General features: G+C 42.8%; 10 non-coding genes across 10 annotated transcripts; all 10 read right to left on the reverse strand.

The window, feature by feature from the left end:
* Positions 1-382: 382 nt before the first annotated feature.
* On the reverse strand, positions 383-455 carry TRNAV-AAC (transfer RNA valine (anticodon AAC)). The gene has a single exon. It is a non-coding gene; the product is annotated as a tRNA-Val (tRNA).
* Positions 456-5,250: 4,795 nt separating this feature from the next.
* Positions 5,251-5,323, reverse strand: TRNAV-UAC (transfer RNA valine (anticodon UAC)). The gene has a single exon. It is a non-coding gene; the product is annotated as a tRNA-Val (tRNA).
* Positions 5,324-5,420: 97 nt separating this feature from the next.
* TRNAV-CAC (transfer RNA valine (anticodon CAC)) lies at positions 5,421-5,493 on the reverse strand. The gene has a single exon. It is a non-coding gene; the product is annotated as a tRNA-Val (tRNA).
* Positions 5,494-5,579: 86 nt separating this feature from the next.
* On the reverse strand, positions 5,580-5,652 carry TRNAV-AAC (transfer RNA valine (anticodon AAC)). The gene has a single exon. It is a non-coding gene; the product is annotated as a tRNA-Val (tRNA).
* Positions 5,653-6,420: 768 nt separating this feature from the next.
* Positions 6,421-6,493, reverse strand: TRNAV-UAC (transfer RNA valine (anticodon UAC)). The gene has a single exon. It is a non-coding gene; the product is annotated as a tRNA-Val (tRNA).
* A 256-nt stretch (positions 6,494-6,749) lies between these two features.
* TRNAV-AAC (transfer RNA valine (anticodon AAC)) lies at positions 6,750-6,822 on the reverse strand. Its single transcript has one exon. It is a non-coding gene; the product is annotated as a tRNA-Val (tRNA).
* Positions 6,823-7,590: 768 nt separating this feature from the next.
* Positions 7,591-7,663, reverse strand: TRNAV-UAC (transfer RNA valine (anticodon UAC)). The gene has a single exon. It is a non-coding gene; the product is annotated as a tRNA-Val (tRNA).
* Positions 7,664-7,919: 256 nt separating this feature from the next.
* Positions 7,920-7,992, reverse strand: TRNAV-AAC (transfer RNA valine (anticodon AAC)). Its single transcript has one exon. It is a non-coding gene; the product is annotated as a tRNA-Val (tRNA).
* Positions 7,993-13,430: 5,438 nt separating this feature from the next.
* On the reverse strand, positions 13,431-13,503 carry TRNAV-CAC (transfer RNA valine (anticodon CAC)). Its single transcript has one exon. It is a non-coding gene; the product is annotated as a tRNA-Val (tRNA).
* Positions 13,504-18,697: 5,194 nt separating this feature from the next.
* On the reverse strand, positions 18,698-18,770 carry TRNAV-AAC (transfer RNA valine (anticodon AAC)). Its single transcript has one exon. It is a non-coding gene; the product is annotated as a tRNA-Val (tRNA).
* Positions 18,771-19,145: the final 375 nt, after the last annotated feature.

The raw sequence follows: 19,145 nt of genomic DNA on the forward strand, positions 1-19,145 counted from the left end.
ATTAAAGATCAAGCACTCCTTGTCAAAAGCGCTAGTTTGCAAGAGGAACGCTTTGTTTCTGCCCAGTTTCGAACTGAGGACTTTTCGCCTGTAAAGCAAATGTGATAACCGCTACACTACAGAAACCAACCGGTTCAAGCAAGCAAAAAATGCTGTGGTCATGGCAAGCAATAAAGAACAAGCACTGAAAGTCAAAAAGATCGTTTTCCAAGAGAAAAAGCTGTGTTTCTGCCCAGTTTCGAACTGGGGACCTTTCGCGTGTGAGGCGAACTTGATAACCGCTACACTACAGAAACCAGATGCAAGTGCTTACTGTGGTGACAACAAGCAATCGAGATCAAGAACTGAAAGTCAAAAGCTTGGATACCAAAGGATAACAGCGTGTTTCTGCCCAGATTCGAACTTGGGACCTTTCGCGTGTTAGGCGAACGTGATAACCACTACACTACAGAAACCGGCTGGGGAAGGTTACTGTGGTCATGACGAGCCATCGAGAACAAAGACTCAACGTCAAAAGCTTTAATATCAACGCCTAATGTCATGCTTCTATCCAGTTTCGAACTGGGGACCGTTCACGTGTGAGGTGAACGTGACAACCACTACACTTCAGAAACTCCATGCAAAGCTAAAGATGTTTAAACATGCTGAAATGAACTTGAAAAAAAAAAACATCCAGCCAAAGTCAAGAGGTCTTCCTCTATGTCTGAAGACAGGACAAAGTGCATTTTGCAACACAGGAACCTTTCATTTGTCAGGCTATTGGAAAAAAGAACAAACAGGGAAACAAAACCATTTTCCACAAAACATTCTCATGCCTTTGTCCAAAAGCCAAAAAGAAAAAGCACCTAGATGCCTGCTTTCGCACCTTGATCCTATCAGGTGTTAATTGAATTAGAATCATAGAGTTGGAAGGGACCTCCTGGGCCATCTGGTCCAACCCCCTGCTCAAAGCAGGATTCGCTAAATCATCCCAGTCAGATATCTGTCCAGCCTCTGTTTGAAGACTTCCAATGAAGGAGAACTCACTACTTCTCGTGTCAGCCTGTTCCACTCATTGATCACTCTAACTGTCAACAAGTTTTTTCTAATATCTAATCTGTGTCTCCTCCCATTCAGTTTCATCCCATTGCTTCTAGTCTTTCCTTGTGCAAATGAGAATAAATTTGATCCTTCTACAATGTGACAGCCCTTTAGATATTTGTATACAGCTATTAAATCTCCTCTCAGTCTTCTCTTTTGCAAACTAAACATTCCCAAATCCTGCAACCTTTCCTCATAAGACAGGGTTTGCAGACCGGTCACCATTCTGGTCGCTCTTTTCTGAACTTGCTCCAGTTTGTTGATGTCTTTTTTAAAATGTGGTGCCCAAAACTGGACACAATATTCCAGATGAGGTCTGACCAAAGAGGAGTAGAGGGAAATAATGACTTCACGTGATCTAGACTGTATGCTTCTGTTAATACATCCTAGAATTGCATTTGCCTTTTTTGCTGCTGCATCACACTGTTGACTCATATTCAGTCTGTGATCTATTAGTATACCCAAGTCTTTTTCACATGTGCTGTCACTTAGCCCTATTCCTCCCATTCTATATATGCTTTTTTCATTTTTATTGCCCAGATGTAGTACTTTGCATTTCTCCCTGTTAAAAACCATTCTGTTAGTTGCTGCCCACTTCTCCAGTTTATTTAAATCTTTTTGAATCCTCTCTCTCTCTTCTCTAGTATTAGCTATCCCTCCTAGCTTTGTGTCATCAGCAAATTTAATCAGTTTACCCTCAATTCCTTCATCTAAATCATTGATAAAGATGTTGAACAATACAGGGCCCAGGACAGAGCCCTGTGGTACCCCACTTGAGACATTCTTCCAACTGGATGTTCAGCCATTTACGACCACTCTTTGGGTCCGATCACTAAGCCAGTTATGAATCCACCTAACAGTTGCCTTGTCCATTCCATACTTAGTCATTTTTTCAATAAGGATTGTATGAGAGACTTTGTCAAATGCTTTGCTGAAGTCAAGATATACTATATCTACAGCATTTCCTTGATCCACCCAATCAGTGATACCATCATAGAAGGAAATTAAATTAGTGTGACATGACTTATTAGTTACAAACCCATGCTGACTCTGTATAATCACTTCATTCTTATCCAGGTATTGACATACATGTTGTTTAATAATTTGTTCAAAGATCTTTCCTGGTATAGAAGTCAGACTCACCAGCCTATAGTTGCCTGGGTCCACCTTCTTCCCCTTTTTGAAGATAGGAACAACATTTGCTCTTCTCCAGTCTTCTGGCACTCTGGGGTGTAATTCATCTGGACCTGGAGACTTGAATTCATTTAGGTTAGCTAAGTGTTTTCTCACTATCTTTCTGTTTATAGATATCCTGGATTCTTCTATTCCCTTAATAGCACAGTGAATAACAGTTGATGTTACATTTCCTTTCTGAGAGAAAACAGATGCAAAATAGGAATTTAAAAGTTCAGCCTTCTCAACATCCTGTCTTACCATTTCATCATTTTCATCCTGTAAAAATCCTATAGCATCTTTGACTTTTCTTTTACTTTTGACATATCCCCAAAATCCTTTATTATTGCTTTTGACATCTCTTGCAAGCCTCAATTCATTTTCAGCTTTAGCTAATCTGATTTGTGCCCTGCAGGTTCTGCAGACAGAATTATATTCTTCTTTAGATATGCCTCCGTCTTTCCATTTTATAAACATTTTTTTCTTCCTTTTTAGCATGTGCTTAAGTTCTGTGTTCATCCATCCTGGTTTCCTTAAATGCTTCCTATTCTTCCCTCTTTTCGGAATTGTTAACAACTGTGGTTTGAGAATTTCATTTTTCAAGATTTCCCATCCTTCCTGGACATTTTTGTCTTTAAGGATATCCAGCCATTGGATCCCTCCAATTCTCTTTCTGAATCCCTTAAAATCTGCCTTTCTGAAATCTAACCTTGACGTCTGAGTCTTCACAGGTCTTCCGCCTCTAGTTATCAAAAATTCTAAAATAGCATGGTCGCTACCTCCTAGGGTCCCAGCCACTTTTACCTCCTCAACCATTTCCTCCCTGTTTATAAGGATTAGATCCAAGGTAGCAGTTCCCCTTGTTTTCTCCCTTACCTTTTGGAAGATAAAGTTGTCAGCAAGAGAGGATAAGAATTTCCTTGACCTGTTAGTTTTGCCTGAGAGAGATTCCCAACAAATGTCTGGATAGTTGAAATCTCCCATGACAACTATGTCATATTTTTTGGAGAACTTGGCCATTTGATGCATAAAGAGTTCATCCATATCTTCAGCTTGCACAGGCGGCCTGTAGTAAATGCCTACAATGGTGTCCTTTCCATTGTACTGTCCTTGTATTCTTACCCAAACAGTTTCCACAGAACTCCCAGTCTCTGAAGCTTCAATCTCTGTGCAGATATACGCGTTTCTAACATACAATGCGACACCCCCTCCTCGTTTATCAAGTCTGTTTCTTGCAAATAAGTTGTATCCTTCTAGTCTTGTATTCCAATCATGTGTATTGTCCCACCAAGTTTCGGTGATTCCAATGACATCATATTTCTTTTCCTGTGTTAGTAGTTCCAATTCTCCTTGTTTGTTGCCCATGCTTTGTGCATTAGTATAGAAACATTTTAGTTTGTGATTGGTTTCTCTTTCTCCAATATTTTTATTAATTAGATTCTTTCGTCTTTGTTCTTCCTTTCCACTTCTAATAGCAGAGTTCTCAATAGCATTTGTCAGGTGTATGGCTTTTTCTGGTCTTTTGCTTCCCTTCCCATGTTGTTCTAGTTTAAAGCTCTCCTTACAAGTGTAGCAAGGCGACTTCCAAATACCTGCTTTCCAGTCTTCGTAAGGTGCACCCCATCTCTAGCAAGTAGTCCATCGTATAAGTAGTTCACTCCGTGATCCAGAAATACAAATCGTTGCTGACGGCACCATCGACGTAGCCAGTTGTTCACCTGCAGAATCTTATTCCACCTCCTTGTTCCATGGCCATCCACTGGGAGGATGGAATAGAAAACCACCTGCGCTCCCAGTTCTTTCACTTTCTTGCCTAAGTCTTCAAAGTCTCTGCAGATGGTTTTCAGGTCGTTTCTTGCGGTGTCATTTGTTCCCACATGTAGTAGCAGGAATGGATAGTCATCTGTAGGTCTGAAGAGTCCTGATATCCTGTCAGACACATCTTTAATTTTTGCACCTGGAAGACAGCACATTTCTCTTGAAGTTATATCCGGTCTGCAGATAGCGGCCTCTGTTCCTCTCAACAGGGAATCCCCCATGACCACCACTCTCCGTTTCTTCTTCACAACATTTTTCTTTCTCCATCTAGGAGGACTCTGAAGGCGTACAAGGTTGCTGTTTGTTGGCAAAGTCTTATCCTGATGTGTTTCGTCATCGTTTTCCTGCGTGAGAGCCTGGTACTGGTTTCTGAGCAGTATGGGTGCTGACTGCCTCCTGATCCTCCTGCTTCTCTGGGTCACATGTCTCCATTCCTCTGTTTATTCAGGTGCACTTCGAATTTCTTCTCTTTCTGTAACATGAAGAGATAATTCTGCCCTGTCCAAGAACTCTTCACCTTCCTTAATGATCTTCAACGTAGCTAACCTCTCTTCGAGATTTTGCAACTTTTCCTCCAACAGGGTCACAAGCTTGCATTTGTGGCAAGAGAAGTTTGGCTTTTCCACTGGTAAATCTGTAAACATGTAGCAAGAAATGCAGCTCACCAAATGGCTCCTGGCCTCTTCCATCTTGAGATTTCTTAAAAATGATGAAAGATGAGCAAAAATTTTTCCGATTTCCTCTTTTCAGCTGCAACGGCCAAAACCCAGTGATCGTTGAGCTCACGGAGACTCTTCACTTATCCCAGAAGGCACTGGGAATATGCAAATGATCTCCTCAAGACTCTTCCCCTGGAACACTTAGACACTGTCAAAAACACACATGCTTGCCAAAAGCAAAAACGGATAGAAATAATCACATTGGTAAAAGTAATGCTCATTAAACCAGCAATAGAATATGCTAACTAAGGCTAATTAAGCCAACAATATACGTTTGTGATCAAAATAAAGAAAAGCCACATGTTTCTGCCTGGGATCAAAACAGGGAACTTTCAGGAGGATGGCAAACAGGACAATCACTACACTATAGTAACCAGACAAGAGCGTTTACTGTGGTCATGGCAAGCATTAAAGATCAAGCACTCATTGTCAAAAGCGCTAGTTTGCAAGAGGAACGCTGTGTTTCTGCCCAGTTTCGAACTGAGGACCTTTCGCGTGTAAAGCTAACGTGATAACCGCTACACTACAGAAACCAACCAACCCAAACAAACAAAAAATCCTGTGGTCATGGCAAGCAATAAAGAACAAGCACTGAAAGTCAAAAAGATCGTTTTCCAAGAGAAAAAGCTGTGTTTCTGCCCAGTTTCGAACTGGGGACCTTTCACGTGTGAGGCGAACGTGATAACCGCTACACTACAGAAACCGGATGCAAGCTCTTACTGTGGTGACAACAAGCAATCGAGATCAAGAACTGAAAGTCAAAAGCTTGGATACCAAAGGGTAACAGCGTGTTTCTGCCCAGTTTCGAACTGGGGACCTTTCGCGTGTTAGGCGAACGTGATAACCACTACACTTCAGAAACCGGCTGCGGAAGGTTACTGTGGTCATGACGAGCCATCGAGAACAAAGACTCAACGTCAAAAGCTTTAATATCAACGCCTAATGTCATGCTTCTATCCAGTTTCGAACTGGGGACTGTTCGCGTGTGAGGTGACCGTGACAACCACTACACTTCAGAAACTCCATGCAAAGCTAATGATGTCTAAACATGCTGAAATGAACTTGAAAAAGAAAAAAACAGCCAGCCAAAGTCAAGAGGTCTTCCTCTATGTCTGAAGACAGGACAAAGTGCAGTTTGCAACACAGGAACCTTTCATTTGTCAGGCTATTGGAGAAAAAGAACAAACAGGGAAACAAAACCATGCTCCACAAAACATTCTCATGCCTTTGTCCAAAAGCCAAAAAGAAAAAGCACCTAGATGCCTGCTTTCGCACCTTGATCCTATCAGGTGTTACTTGAATTAGGAACACTTAGACACTGTCAAAAACACACATGCTTGCCAAAAGCAAAAACGGATAGAAATAATCACATTGGTAAAAGTAATGCTCATTAAACCAGCAATAGAATATGCTAACTAAGGCTAATTAAGCCAACAATATACGTTTGTGATCAAAATAAAGAAAAGCCACATGTTTCTGCCCGGGATCAAAACAGGGAACTTTCAGGAGGATGGCAAACAGGACAATCACTACACTACAGTAACCAGACAAGAGCGTTTACTGTGGTCATGGCAAGCATTAAAGATAAAGCACTCATTGTCAAAAGCGCTAGTTTGCAAGAGGAACGCTGCGTTTCTGCCCAGTTTCGAACTGAGGACCTTTCACATGTAAAGCGAACGTGATAACCGCTACACTACAGAAACCAACCGATTCAAACAAACAAAAAATGCTGTGGTCATGGCAAGCAATAAAGAACAAGCACTGAAAGTCAAAAAGATCGTTTTCCAAGAGAAAAAGCTGTGTTTCTTCCCAGTTTCGAACTGGGGACTTTTCGCGTGTGAGGCGAACGTGATAACCGCTACACTACAGAAACCGGATGCAAGCGCTTACTGTGGTGACAACAACCAATCGAGATCAAGAACTGAAAGTCAAAAGCTTGGATACCAAAGGGTACCAGCGTGTTTCTGCACAGTTTCGAACTGGGGACCTTTCGCGTGTTAGGCGAACGTGATAACCACTACACTACAGAAACCGGCTGCGAAGGGTTACTGTGGTCATGACGAGCCATCGAGAACAAAGACTCAACGTCAAAAGCATTAATATCAACGCCTAATGTCATGCTTCTATCTAGTTTCGAACTGGGGACCGTTCGCGTGTGAGGTGAACGTGACAACCACTACACTTCAGAAACTCCATGCAAAGCTAAAGATGTTTAAACATGCTGAAATGAACTTGGAAAAGAAAAAAACAGCCAGCTAAAGTCAAGAGGTCTTCCTCTATGTCTGAAGACAGGACAAAGTGCAGTTAGCAACACAGGAACCTTTCATTTGTCAGGCTATTGGAGAAAAAGAACAAACAGGGAAACAAAACCATGCTCCACAAAACATTCTCATGCCTTTGTCCAAAAGCCAAAAAGAAAAAGCACCTAGATGCCTGCTTTCGCACCTTGATCCTATCAGGTGTTACTTGAATTAGGAACACTTAGACACTGTCAAAAACACACATGCTTGCCAAAAGCAAAAACGGATAGAAATAATCACATTGGTAAAAGTAATGCTCATTAAACCAGCAATAGAATATGCTAACTAAGGCTAATTAAGCCAACAATATACGTTTGTGATCAAAATAAAGAAAAGCCACATGTTTCTGCCCGGGATCAAAACAGGGAACTTTCAGGAGGATGGCAAACAGGACAATCACTACACTACAGTAACCAGACAAGAGCGTTTACTGTGGTCATGGCAAGCATTAAAGATAAAGCACTCATTGTCAAAAGCGCTAGTTTGCAAGAGGAACGCTGCGTTTCTGCCCAGTTTCGAACTGAGGACCTTTCACATGTAAAGCGAACGTGATAACCGCTACACTACAGAAACCAACCGATTCAAACAAACAAAAAATGCTGTGGTCATGGCAAGCAATAAAGAACAAGCACTGAAAGTCAAAAAGATCGTTTTCCAAGAGAAAAAGCTGTGTTTCTTCCCAGTTTCGAACTGGGGACTTTTCGCGTGTGAGGCGAACGTGATAACCGCTACACTACAGAAACCGGATGCAAGCGCTTACTGTGGTGACAACAACCAATCGAGATCAAGAACTGAAAGTCAAAAGCTTGGATACCAAAGGGTACCAGCGTGTTTCTGCACAGTTTCGAACTGGGGACCTTTCGCGTGTTAGGCGAACGTGATAACCACTACACTACAGAAACCGGCTGCGAAGGGTTACTGTGGTCATGACGAGCCATCGAGAACAAAGACTCAACGTCAAAAGCATTAATATCAACGCCTAATGTCATGCTTCTATCTAGTTTCGAACTGGGGACCGTTCGCGTGTGAGGTGAACGTGACAACCACTACACTTCAGAAACTCCATGCAAAGCTAAAGATGTTTAAACATGCTGAAATGAACTTGGAAAAGAAAAAAACAGCCAGCTAAAGTCAAGAGGTCTTCCTCTATGTCTGAAGACAGGACAAAGTGCAGTTAGCAACACAGGAACCTTTCATTTGTCAGGCTATTGGAGAAAAAGAACAAACAGGGAAACAAAACCATTTTCCACAAAACATTCTCATGCCTTTGTCCAAAAGCCAAAAAGAAAAAGCACCTAGATGCCTGCTTTCGCACCTTGATCCTATCAGGTGTTACTTGAATTAGGAACACTTAGACACTGTCAAAAACACACATGCTTGCCAAAAGCAAAAACAGGTAGAAATAATCACATTGGTAAAAGTAATGCTCATTAAACCAGCAATAGAATATGCTAACTAAGGCTAATTAAGCCAACAATATACGTTTGTGATCAAAATAAAGAAAAGCCACATGTTTCTGCCCGGGATCAAAACAGGGAACTTTCAGGAGGATGGCAAACAGGACAATCACTACACTACAGTAACCAGACAAGAGCGTTTACTGTGGTCATGGCAAGCATTAAAGATCAAGCACTCATTGTCAAAAGCACTAGTTTGCAAGAGGAATGCTGTGTTTCTGCCCAGTTTTGAACTGAGTACTTTTCGCGTGTAAAGCGAACGTGATAACCTCTACACTACAGAAACTAACCAATTCTAACAAACAAAAAATGCTGTGGTCATGGCAAGCAATAAAGAACAAGCACTGAAAGTCAAAAAGATCATTTTCCAAGAGAAATAGCTGTGTTTCTGCCCAGTTTCGAACTGGCGACCTTTCGCGTCTGAGGCGAACGTGATAACCGCTACACTACAGAAACCGGATGCAAGTGCTTACTGTGGTGACAACAAGCAATCGAGATCAAGAACTGAAAGTCAAAAGCTTGGATACCAAAGGGTAACAGCGTGTTTCTGCCCAGTTTCGAACTGGGGACCTTTCGTGTGTTAGGTGAACGTGATAACCACTACACTACAGAAACCCGCTGCAGAAGGTTACTGTGGTCATGACGAGCCATCGAGAACAAAGACTCAACGTCAAAAGTTTTAATATCAACGCCTAATGTCATGCTTCTATCCAGTTTCGAACTGGGGACCGTTCGCGTGTGAGGTGAACGTGACAACCACTACACTTCAGAAACTCCATGCAAAGCTAAAGATGTTTAAACATGCTGAAATGACACTGCAAGAAACGACCTGGAAACCATCTGCAGAGACTTTGAAGACTTAGGCAAGAAAGTGAAAGAACTGGGAGTGCAGGTGGTCTTCTCTTCCATCCTCCCAGTGGATGGCCATGGAACAAGGAGGTGGAATAAGATTCTGCAGGTGAACAACTGGCTACGTCGATGGTGCCGTCAGCAACGATTTGGATTCCTGGATCACGGAGTGAACTACTTATACGATGGACTACTTGCTAGAGATGGGGTGCACCTTACGAAGACTGGTAAGCATGTATTTGGAAGTCGCCTTGCTACACTTGAAAGGAGAGCTTTAAACTAGAACAACATGGGAAGGGAAGCAAAAGACCAGAAAAAGCCATACACCTGACAAATGCTATTGAGAACTCTGCTATTAGAAGTGGAAAGGAAGAACAAAGATGAAAGAATCTAATTAATAAAAATATTGGAGAAAGAGAAACCAATCACAAACTAAAATGTTTCTATACTAATGCACAAAGCATGGGCAACAAACAAGGAGAATTGGAACTACTAACACAGGAAAAGAAATATGATGTCATTGGAATCACCGAAACTTGGTGGGACAATACACATGATTGGAATACAAGACTAGAAGGATACAAATTATTTGCAAGAAACAGACTTGATAAACGAGGAGGGGGTGTCGCATTGTATGTTAGAAACGCGTATATCTGCACAGAGATTGAAGCTTCAGAGACTGGGAGTTCTGTGGAAACTGTTTGGGTAAGAATACAAGGACAGAACAATGGAAAGGACACCATTGTAGGCATTTACTACAGGCCGCCTGTGCAAGCTGAAGCTATGGATGAACTCTTTATGCATCAAATGGCCAAGTTCTCCAAAAAATATGACATAGTTGTCATGGGAGATTTCAACTATCCAGACATTTGTTGGGAATCTCTCTCAGGCAAAACTAACAGGTCAAGGAAATTCTTATCCTCTCTTGCTGACAACTTTATCTTCCAAAAGGTAAGGGAGAAAACAAGGGGAACTGCTACCTTGGATCTAATCCTTATAAACAGGGAGGAAATGGTTGAGGAGGTAAAAGTGGCTGGGACCCTAGGAGGTAGCGACCATGCTATTTTAGAATTTTGGATAACTAGAGGCGGAAGACCTGTGAAGACTCAGACGTCAAGGTTAGATTTCAGAAAGGCAGATTTTAAGGGATTCAGAAAGAGAATTGGAGGGATCCAATGGCTGGATATCCTTAAAGACAAAAATGTCCAGGAAGGATGGGAAATCTTGAAAAATGAAATTCTCAAAGCACAGTTGTTAACAATTGCGAAAAGAGGGAAGAATAGGAAGCAATTAAGGAAACCAGGATGGATGAACACAGAACTTAAGCACATGCTAAAAAGGAAGAAAAAAATGTTTATAAAATGGAAAGAGGGAGGCATATCTAAAGAAGAATATAATGCTGTCTGCAGAACCTGCAGGGCACAAATCAGATTAGCTAAAGCTGAAAATGAATTGAGGCTTGCAAGAGATGTCAAAAGCAATAATAAAGGATTTTGGGGATATGTCAAAAGTAAAAGAAAAGTCAAAGATGCTATAGGATTTTTACAGGATGAAAATGATGAAATGGTAAGACAGGATGTTGAGAAGGCTGAACTTTTAAATTCCTATTTTGCATCTGTTTTCTCTCAGAAAGGAAATGTAACATCAACTGTTATTCACTGTCCTATTAAGGGAATAGAAGAATCCAGGATATCTATAAACAGAAAGATAGTGAGGAAACACTTAGCTAGCCTAAATGAATTCAAGTCTCCAGGTCCAGATGAATACTCCCCAGAGTACTGAAGGAAATAGCAGAAGAAATTTTTGAACCCCTCTCTATAATCTTTGAAAATTCTTGGAGAACAGGAGAAGTGCCAGAAGACTGGAGAAGAGCAAATGTTGTTCCTATCTTCAAAAAGGGAAAGAAGGTGGACCCAGGTAACTATAGGCCGGTGAGTCTGACTTCTATACCAGGAAAGATCTTTGAACAAATTATTAAACAACATGTATGTCAATACCTGGATAAGAATGAAGTGATTAAACAGAGTCAGCATGGGTTTGTAACTAATAAGTCATGTCAGACTAACTTAATTTCTTTCTATGACGGTATCACTGATTGGGTGGATCAAGGAAATGCTGTAGATATAGTATATCTTGACTTCAGCAAAGCATTTGACAAAGTCTCTCATACAATCCTTATTGAAAAAATGATTAAGTATGGAATGGACAAGGCAACTGTTAGGTGGATTCATAACTGGCTTAGTGATCGGACCCAAAGAGTGGTCGTAAATGGCTGCACATCCAGTTGGAAGAATGTCTCAAGTGGGGTACCACAGGGCTCTGTCCTGGGCCCTGTATTGTTCAACATCTTTATCAACGATTTAGATGAAGGAATTGAGGGTAAACTGATTAAATTTGCTGATGACACAAAGCTAGGAGGGATAGCTAATACTAGAGAAGAGAGAGAGAGGATTCAAAATGATTTAAATAAACTGGAGAAGTGGGCAGCAACTAACAGAATGGTTTTTAACAGGGAGAAATGCAAAGTACTACATCTGGGCAATAAAAATGGAAAAAGCATATATAGAATGGGAGGAATAGGGCTAAGTGACAGCACATGTGAAAAAGACTTGGGTATACTAATAGATCACAGACTGAATATGAGTCAACAGTGTGATGCAGCAGCAAAAAAGGCAAATGCAATTCTAGGATGTATTAACAGAAGCATACAGTCTAGATCACGTGAAGTCATTATTTCCCTCTACTCCTCTTTGGTCAGACCTCATCTGGAATATTGTGTCCAGTTTTGGGCACCACATTTTAAAAAAGACATCAACAAACTGGAGCAAGTTCAGAAAAGAGCGACCAGAATGGTGACCGGTCTGCAAACCCTGTCTTATGAGGAAAGGTTGCAGGATTTGGGAATGTTTAGTTTGCAAAAGAGAAGACTGAGAGGAGACTTAATAGCTGTATACAAATATCTAAAGGGCTGTCACATTGTAGAAGGATCAACTTTATTCTCATTTGCACAAGGAAAGACTAGAAGCAATGGGATGAAACTGAATGGGAGGAGACACAGATTAGATATTAGAAAAAACTTTTTGACAGTTAGAGTGATCAATGAGTGGAACAGGCTGCCACGAGAAGTGGTGAGTTCTCCTTCAATGGAAGTCTTCAAACAGAGGCTGGACAGACATCTGACTGGGATGATTTAGCGAATCCTGCTTTGAGCAGGGGGTTGGACCAGATGGCCCAGGAGGTCCCTTCCAACTCTACGGTTCTATGATTCTATGATTCTATGATTCTATGAAATGAACTTGAAAAAGAAAAAAACAGCCAGCCAAAGTCAAGAGGTCTTCCTCTATGTCTGAAGACAGGACAAAGTGCAGTTTGCAACACAGGAACCTTTAATTTGTCAGGCTATTGGAGAAAAAGAACAAACAGGGAAACAAAACCATGCTCCACAAAACATTCTCATGCCTTTGTCCAAAAGCCAAAAAGAAAAAGCACCTAGATGCCTGCTTTCGAACCTTGATCCTATCAGGTGTTACTTGAATTAGGAACACTTAGACACTGTCAAAAACACACATGCTTGCCAAAAGCAAAAACGGGTAGAAATAATCACATTGGTAAAAGTAATGCTCATTAAACCAGCAATAGAATATGCTAACTAAGGTTAATTAAGCCAACAATATACGTTTGTGATCAAAATAAAGAAAAGCCACATGTTTCTGCCCGGGATCAAAACAGGGAACTTTCAGGAGGATGGCAAACAGGACAATCACTACACTACAGTAACCAGACAAGAGCGTTTACTGTGGTCATGGCAAGCATTAAAGATCAAGCACTCATTGTCAAAAGCACTAGTTTGCAAGAGAAACGCTGTGTTTCTGCCCAGTTTCGAACTTAGGACCTTTCGCGTGTAAAGCAAACGTGATAACCGCTACACTACAGAAACCAACCGATTCAAGCAAACAAAAAATGCTGTGGTCATGGCAAGCAATAAAGAACAAGCACTGAAAGTCAAAAAGATCGTTTTCCAAGAGAAAAAGCTTTGTTTCTGCCCAGTTTTGAACTGGGGACCTTTCGCGTGTGAGGCGAACGTGATAACCGCTACACTACAGAAACCGGATGCAAGCGCTTACTGTGGTGACAACAAGCAATCGAGATCAAGAACTGAAAGTCAAAAGCTTGGATACCAAAGGGTAACAACGTGTTTCTGCCCAGTTTCAAGCTGGGGACTTTTCGTGTGTTAGGCAAACGTGATAACCACTACACTACAGAAACCGGCTGCGGAAGGTTACTGTGGTCATGACGAGCCATCGAGAACAAAGACTCAATGTCAAAAGGTTTAATATCAACGCCTAATGTCATGCTTCTATCCAGTTTCGAACTGGGGACCGTTCACGTGTGAGGTGAACGTGACAACCACTACACTTTAGAAACTCCATGCAAAGATAAAGATGATTAAACATGCTGAAATGAACTTGAAAAAGAAAAAAACAGCCAGCCAAAGTCAAGAGGTCTTCCTCTATGTCTGAAGACAGGACAAAGTGCATTTTGAAACACAGGAACCTTTCATTTGTCAGGATATTGGAGAAAAAGAACAAACAGGGAAACAAAACCATGCTCCACAAAACATTCTCATGCCTTTGTCCAAAAGCCAAAAAGAAAAAGCACCTAGATGCCTGCTTTCGCACCTTGATCCTATCAGGTGTTACTTGAATTAGGAACACTTAGACACTGTCAAAAACACACATGCTTGCCAAAAGCAAAAACGGTTAGAAATAATCACATTGGTAAAAGTAATGCTCATTAAACCAGCAATAGAATATGCTAACTAAGGCTAATTAAGGCTACTTTCACACATCAGGTTTTCGGCGTCAGGCGCGATCCGGCGTCGTGCCGGAATGCCTGATCCGGCAAATGTTTTGTAAAACCTGAAGTGCCGGATCCGGTTTTCTGCCGGATCCGTCTTGTTCTTGACAGACAAAACCGGATCCGTCTCATCCGGTTCATCCGTTTTTCTATCCGTTTTTTCGCCGGATCCGGTTTTTAAAATTGACCCTTGTGGCCTTCCGAACGGGATTGGCTACTGGAAAACTAGATATAGCATGTTCCTACAGCCCTTCTTTGACAGGTTGTAGAGAAGAAAGTGCAGGTTGGAGAGAAGAGCAAGTTACTGGCGAAGATGGATGTTGTCATTGGAAATATTACCACTAGAAGTTCTGTCACGGTTTCAGGGACAATTTTCCACTATACTTTATGTCACCTCAAGGCAGAGTACACTGGGATGACAGAGTGTGAAAGATTTGTGCCCTAACCAAACTTGTGTACCTTCTGGACCAACAGTATATACCTTTGCCAACCAAAGTTGGCTATCTTGTCATGGTCTTACTATTTTTACCTTTAGGCCACAGGTGTGTACCTGGTTGTGTTTTATGCAAAGTATTTCACCTTTTAACAAAAGTTGTGTACATTGTTAGGAAATCACCAACAATAAACACAACTTTTTAGGTGAAATACTTTGCTTCAAACACAACCAGGAACACAACTGTGGCAAAAAGCTAAAATTTACCCACAGTTATATACCTGGTTTTGAATACCTTTTTACCTTTGAAATACCCTGTATGTAACCTTTTTTTAAAACATAGTTCGCCACAGAAAGAAATGACAGACAACCATTGTGAAACGATAATTTAACTTTTATTTAAATTTTTTTTTTTTTTTGTTTTTAAAGTGCAAAAAACTTTTTTAATAAAGGTTTTAAACCCAATGGGCATTTTTATTACAAAAAAAAAACATTACAAATCGGTATACTGTGGGGTGGAAATACTGCTGGAGGGGCTGCGGGACACTTCGACACTGGGTGTGTGGAGAGAGGACTGGGATCGTGGTGGGGAAGGAACAGTTAGAGGTGAAGGTGTGGAAAAAGCTACAGAAAGGGTGGACATGTGGGAGGCAGAAGAGGTGGTGGGCGGTGGAGTGGAGGGTTGGGCAGGGACTGTAGGAGCAGATGATGTTGATGGAAAGTTGTATGGGGAAGGAGTTTGGTACGGGGAAGGAGTTTGGTACGGAGAAGGAGTTTGGTACGGGGCAGGTTGCTGGAAGTGGGGAGATGTCTGGTACTGGTGAGGTTGCTGGTATGTAATAGGAGGGGGAAGATGGAAAGTGGCTGGAGGGGGTGCAGATGTAATAGGAGGGGGAGGATGGAAAGTGGCTGGAGGGGGTGCAGATGTAATAGGAGGGGGAGGATGGAAAGTGGCTGGAGGGGGTGCAGGTGGAGGAACTACAGTGGTGGGAGGTGGAGGTTGGGAGGTAACCTGCTGTAGAGCACCGTGGCACGAATGCATTACATGCATCTGCTGGGTAGGAGATAGTGTTGCCATGCGCTCCACAACAGACCTGAAAAAGGTGTGGTTTGGCGAAGATCTTGCTTCTGAATGCATGGTTTGCAGAAGTGTCTTCACCTCCAGAATGCTGGAGTTGATCTGCTGAAAGCCTGCGGAGATTTACTCTGACAAGACTTTGAGACAGTTCTGGAAAGATGCATTCAGATGCAAGAACTCTTGCGCATAACTCTTTTCCTGACCCCTCTGCCGCTGCCGCCCAGTACCCGCAGGTGTACTAGAGGTGGCAGGGGCAGAAGGGTGGGGTAAAGGGAAAGCGATCTCCTCACCAGCAGCTTCATGTAATGTAGGCGGCCACGATGCTCCTGTGCTGGTGGATGGGACAGATGGGTTGAATGTGTGGGAAGGCTGGGAAGGTGCAGATGTACCGGGGCGGTCGAAGTGTCCCTCGGTGCCGGTCTCCTCAGGGATCGCCTCAGAAGGGTCCAATCGTGCAGGCTCCCGAGTGCTGCTCACCGTGCTGTGTAATAAAGAGAAAAAAAACAATTAAAATACTGACATGGTATGGCCCTGGCTGAAAAAAAAAGTTACATCTAACATTTTTTTCACATGTGGTGTGTAATATTTACCTTCTGGTGAGCATTGTTTCCCGGAGGAACGACAGGGCTTCTGCGTACTTGTACTTGCTCCTGCGTCCTCCAGATCCACTCGGGGCCCGCATCTCTTTATTGAACTCCTTCTTGAAACGATCCCTCACAGACCGCCACCGATTCACAATTCTGTTCCCTGAAACGAGAAAGGAGTGGTTAGTATACAACATCAGTGTTTCACAAACTCCAGTCCTCATGGTCCCCAGGGGTCATGTTTTCAGGATTTCCATAGTAAATAGAAATCCTGAACACATGATCCGTGGGGACCACGAGGACTGGAGTTCGGGAAACACTGGTTTACATCAAGCAACCGGTACTGTATATACTTACGCTCTTTAATCTGGGCCCGAGCTTCGAGGTCCTCCCAGCGGCCCACAAGGAGAGAACAGATTTTCTCCCAGAGTCGTCGGGTAACAATCAGGTCTGCGTGGCGGCGGTCAGCCATATTCCAGAGCGGCTCCCTTTCTCTGACGAGATCGATGAGGCGGTCCACATCAATCCCTCCATCCTCACCGTCAGAGTCGGGAGCACGCTGTGAAGGCTGTTAAAGAAAAAGACAAAAATAACATAATTAGCCTCCACAAAAGAAATGAAATAAAAAGTGCAAAAAAACAAAGCAAAAATATTTATACTTACACGCTGGTGACCGCCGCGTTGCTGTCGCCGACGACCCTGGGAGGCACTGCGAGGACCTCTTGGCCGAGCACCAGATTGGGAAGACTAGAGAAGAAAACAAAAAATGTTATGTGTTTGGATGTAGGCATTTGTTTGCTGTGTGTGGTCTGCAGAACATTGTTTTCTATGTGTTGTGTGTAGTGTGATGTTGTGTTTCTGCGTTTGATGCAAAAAACTTACGAATTGTGAGCCCATTCCAGGTGTCTGTCCACCCCTTCCTTCTTCTTCTGGGAGGTCCTCTTCATCTTGTGCTTCCTGTTTTGAAATAAAAGGCAATGAATAGACATATATTACAGAGATGATGGATTTTGGAAATAAAAACTTACCGTCAAACGCTGACGATGCGAGGGAGGGCTCCCAGAAGAAGATGTGCTGTCCTGTTGATGGCCAGACTCCATGGCTGTGGGTATTGCTGCTGCCAGTGATGCCATTTCTGCTGCTGCTGCTGCATCTCTTTGGCGGATGTTGAATAAAGAGAAACAAAGGGCCTATGAATATCTTGATATTCCATGGCCCTAGTTTGGAGGAATGGGGGATTTGATAATTACCATCTCTCATCTGCTTCTGGACTCCCCTCCCGTTGTTCAGCATGCTGCTCCATTTGGGGTGGTGCTGATGGTGCTGCTGCTGCAGATGTCTGCTGCATTCTCCTGCTCCTGATTCTTGGCTTGGGTGGCATGTTGGGTGTGGCTGAGGGTCCCATTGTCTTGCTTTTATATATCTCCTGTGGGCAGAGCTACTGAGCATGCTCAGACAAAAAAACCGGATCCGGCCGCCGGATCAGGCTTTCGCCGAATCCGGCGCATTGCGGCGCTCATAGGCTTTCATTGTGTGAAAAAGCCGGACGCGCCGGATCCGGCGGGTACGGCTTTTTCGCCGGAGACAAAAAACGTTACAGTAGACGTTTTTTCCAGACGCCGGATCGCGACACATTGCGACACATTGCCGAATCCGGCGAAAACCGGATGAAACGCATGGCCATCCGGCGCGATCCGGCGCAAAGGCAAGTCAATGGGGGGGAAACCGGATCCGGCATTGCATTTCGCCGGATCCGGTTTCTGTCAAAAGCGACGGATCGTGCCTGACGGCGAAAACCTGATGTGTGAAAGAGGCCTAAGCCAACAATATACATTTGTGATCAAAATAAAGAAAAGCCACATGTTTCTGCCCGGGATCAAAACAGGGAACTTTCAGGAGGATGGCAAACAGGACAATCACTACACTACAGTAACCAGACAAGAGCGTTTACTGTGGTCATGGCAAGCATTAAAGATCAAGCACTCATTGTCAAAAGCGCTAGTTTGCAAGAGGAACGCTGTGTTTCTGCCCAGTTTCGAACTGAGGACCTTTCACGTGTAAAGCTAACGTGATAACCGCTACACTACAGAAACCAACCGATTCAAACAAACAAAAAATGCTGTGGTCATGGAAAGCAATAAAGAACAAGCACTGAAAGTCAAAAAGATCGTTTTCCAAGAGAAAAAGCTGTGTTTCTGCACAGTTTCGAACTGGGGACCTTTCGCGTGTGAGTCGAACGTGATAACCGCTACACTACAGAAACCGGAAGCAAGCGCTTACTGTGGTGACAACAAGCAATCGAGATCAAGAACTGAAAGTCAAAAGCTTGGATACCAAAGGGTAACAGCATGTTTCTGCCCAGTTTCGAACTGGGGACCTTTCGCGTGTTAGGCAAACGTGATAACCACTACACTACAGAAACCGGATGCGGAAGGTTACTGTGGTCATGACGAGCCATCGAGCACAAAGACTCAACGTCAAAAGCTTTAATATCAATGCCTAATGTCATGCTTCTATCCAGTTTCGAACTGAGGACCTTTTGCATGTTAGGCGAACGTGATAACCACTACACTACAGAAACCGGCTGCGGAAGGTTACTGTGGTCATGACGAGCCATCGAGAACAAAGACTCAACGTCAAAAGCTTTTATATCAACGCCTAATGTCATGCTTCTATCCAGTTTCGAACTGGGGACCGTTCGCGTGTGAGGTGAACGTGACAACCACTACACTTCAGAAACTCCATGCAAAGCTAAAGATGTTTAAACATGCTGAAATGAACTTGAAAAAAAAAAAAA

Source organism: Dendrobates tinctorius, unplaced genomic scaffold (assembly GCF_039654945.1).
Source record: "Dendrobates tinctorius isolate UK_male_01 unplaced genomic scaffold, ASM3965494v1 ptg000332l, whole genome shotgun sequence".
NCBI lineage: Eukaryota > Metazoa > Chordata > Amphibia > Anura > Dendrobatidae > Dendrobates > Dendrobates tinctorius.